The sequence below is a fragment of the Uranotaenia lowii genome, chromosome 1 (genome assembly GCF_029784155.1).
Source record: "Uranotaenia lowii strain MFRU-FL chromosome 1, ASM2978415v1, whole genome shotgun sequence".
Taxonomy (NCBI): domain Eukaryota; kingdom Metazoa; phylum Arthropoda; class Insecta; order Diptera; family Culicidae; genus Uranotaenia; species Uranotaenia lowii.
The window spans coordinates 148,172,427-148,175,885 of record NC_073691.1 but is presented as its reverse complement, the minus strand read 5'-3'; the positions used below and the strand labels follow the sequence as shown (position 1 = coordinate 148,175,885).

The 3,459-nt window shown below is 36.3% G+C and overlaps 1 long non-coding RNA gene across 1 annotated transcript; it reads right to left on the bottom strand.

Moving 5' to 3' along the window:
- Positions 1-1,667: 1,667 nt before the first annotated feature.
- On the bottom strand, positions 1,668-2,803 carry LOC129740467 (uncharacterized). Its single transcript, XR_008736250.1, has 3 exons — positions 2,728-2,803; positions 2,561-2,666; positions 1,668-1,838 (listed from the first exon to the last, which is right to left on the bottom strand). It is a non-coding gene; the product is annotated as an uncharacterized LOC129740467 (long non-coding RNA).
- Between the last annotated feature and the right edge of the window lie 656 nt (positions 2,804-3,459).

The following is a 3,459-nucleotide window of genomic DNA, read 5'->3' as shown; positions in this document are numbered from 1 at the left end:
TTTGGGGACAAAACACTAGCGCCAAAATAATATTGACGAATAAGACTTTAACCATTAATTCGAAAATTTCAACAGCATGCTTTGAAGTTTTTGTTTACACCTGGAGCAAAAAATTTTTTCGGTTGTTAGAGCTCAAATGTAGCCCAAGCACGTCTGCACAATCTTGCCAGATGTTTCTACAAGAAAATCAAGTCGGAATTGGGTAAGTCGTGTTCAAATTAGATTTTTTCGATCTTTCAATTAAACGAATATTTATTTTTCAGGTCCATCCTCAAAGCAAGTGGAACTAGTGGAGGACCCGCTCGATTGAACGATCCACCAGTGCTGGCGTTGTGCTGAATCATCCTCCTCAGTGTTGAACTCCGCCACCTCCCCAGAAAGATCATGGTAGCTATCAGAACGCTGGAACCTCGATCCATCAACCGGATGTATGCAACCGTCGGTATTTTTGCAAGTCAAATACGAAAAGTTGCAACAACTGCTTCAATCAACTCCCAACACACTCAGTTTCAAGAAACATCACAGCACCTCAGGAACAACAGCAGCATAATTTGAAATAAGGAAGACCCGTGCTTAGCAACTACGAAGGGGTGTGAACAGCGTCAAAAAACGAAATCATCCAGCACAACGGGTTCGGCGGATTGCAGCAGAAAAACATTTAGCTTCAGATAGCAGCAGCGAGAACAGCATCAGTAGATCAATGGCAGCAATAACAACAGCAGTAATTGAAATGGGACGATTTCATCCATCGGAAGTGGGCTCAACTGCAGTACCGGAGGAACACCGCCATGCTACCATCATAGTAGATAGGGTTCCGTTTGCAGCAATTATCTGTTTGTGTGTTAACAAAAAAATATGTACAATGCAAAAACCCGAAGTTATGAATAAATTTACCATTAAATCTAACGAAACCTGAGTTTAGTATTTTAAGTCGGAAAATATTGGAAAACATCTTCTTCTTCTACTTCGTTCTGTGTGCCAGCTGACTTAACGTCAAGTCTCTGGCGGGGATGGCACAGCAGTGTTGCTATATTGCCAACAATAATGTAATCGCTAGCCCACTTATGGCAGGGGTTCGATTCCCATCTCGGTACTGGGTGTTAAATTTTAATCTTAAGTTGTCCACGTCATTTATTCAGTCTGCGAAGCCTAAATCGGCTAAGACGGTGTATGTCTTTTTTAAATAATGTTTTAAGTCATGTAGACTTATTGTGTTTTTTTTGTTGCTAATATTGCAACTTTTAAACAATTTTTGGTAACCCTGTTGGGTTGTTGATTGTAGTTTATTTATGTTTTCGGTTTTATTTATATGGAGCTCTTCACACAAAATTTCCGAGGCCGAAAATTAGCAAAATTTTGCTCAAATTTGACCAGCTAAAAACTTAGCAATCAATTTAGCATTTTTTTTTAACTAAAATTTTAGCAAAATAGCTAAATGTGTCCTGACTAAGTTTTTACTAATTTTCCAGTAACTGAAATCTTTCATTGCTAAATTCTTAGCAAAAATGTTTTTGCCCCCAAAAATTACTAGAATTTTAGTAAATTTAAGATTTTAAATCATCCGTTGTAGTTCTATTTAGAAATGAATATATGTAATGCATTTTGGATTTATTTCATTTTATTTTATACTTTATGAAGTATACTCAAACAATTTTAAACACCTGCTTAGGAAGGGAGTAGGAACAAGCCGTTAGCCTTGATTATAGCAACCACAGCAACTCAACCGTCCGAAGGATGCACTATTTTTCATCTCCCGCTGGTGTTTTTTCAAAATTTGATAGCGTTCCATGAATGCCGAAGATATTGATATAAGAACCATGGCTCACATCCTCCGGAATCTGAGAATTGAAAAACAAATTAAATTGTTAGTAATGCTGGACAGATTAAGTCACATTGAAGAACAATATATTAGATTCTTTTTTGAGGTGGGATGAATCTTTATATTAGAAGAAAATCTCCAAAAAAACGCGAAACAGAAAGTCGAAAATAGATGTCTTAAGATTCTGTTTCATATACAGAATTCAGATTTCCATTCTTACATTTGATATGGGTATTTATAATTTCGTTTTATTGCAGCCGATATTATGAATATGGAAAAAACGCGTTCATCATCTAATTATTTATGTAACGATATTTTTTGCAAAAAATTTCATTTAGAACATAAGTAATCTTAAATGATGGCTGACAAAAATTCGCCTTGAAAACGTTCAGGGGGCGAGAATTTATTTCGAGTTTGAAATTTACTTTAATTTACCAAATCATTTCAAGACAAAGGGGTGAAAGTGCAAAAAAAACTATTTTCAACAAAACACGCTTCCAAGTTTACGTATGTTGCGATTTTCCATATATTTTTCGCAAAGTGGTAGTTTTTGATCGATCAAAAAGCATGTGCAAGCAAGCAAAGCTTAATATTGGGCAAATCAGATTGTCAAATAGATTTTAATTTAGAGAATCGTTGAGCATTATTAATCTTAATAGAGCAGTTTTCCACTCATACCTCTTGGGCTCTTATGGTCTTATTTTATATTAGAATGTTGACCTAAAAAACTTTTCAACTTACCTTTTTTCTTCTTATGATACCAAAATCGAAGCCGTTTAATCTTTGTTGGTGAGATCATAGAGTAGCACAGAGGGTTTTGTTGAAGTTCTCACTTGGTAGTTCCAATCTGCGAATGATAAAACTTATTGAGCTACAGGCTACATCGTTTAATTAAATCAAATAATTACCACTTTTAATATGCTGGAGTTTCTTACATCCCATCGACCCGTTCTTTTCTCTTTCCATCATTTCCTCGGTGCTTGCACCGGTTGATATCCACATATGATTCCATTACGATGCACAATGCTTGACTGCATAACGTTAATAGCTCTTCCGGAAGACGTGTGAATTTTGAAGATCTGAAATAATGGAAAAAAAATTCTTTCAAATTCAAATTCAATGCAGAAATTGCTACGAACAAGGTAACTGTTTGCGAAAAGCACAATGTTGATTGAGCGATTTATATTAATTCAAAAAAACTTACCAAACTTGGGTTTCTTTTTATGGCAAACACAAAAAAAGTCCTCCCGGCAACGATTTTTTCGCCTCTAGCAACGTAAACGAAAACCGACATTTTCATGCCCATTGATCTAGACGGCAGAGTGAGAGCGGTCTGAATCTGGATCATAGAGACAGCGGGGCCAAATGACCATCGAATCGGCAGAACATCAGTATGATTTTTAAACAGGAGCACGAGCACGAGCCACGAGCAGGGGCAGAAAAATTTTATAACCTGAAAACAAAGAAAACATCAAATATAATAAAAAAGAAGTTGAAATTTTCATGTAGCCCTTTAAGCACGGAATGCAACACAAATCCAGAACAACGGCTTTCTCCTAATTTTACCTACAGTCCACTTTGCACTTACTTAAAGGTTTTATGTTGCTGGTTTCGGTGCAGCCATTCCAAACAGGTTTCCA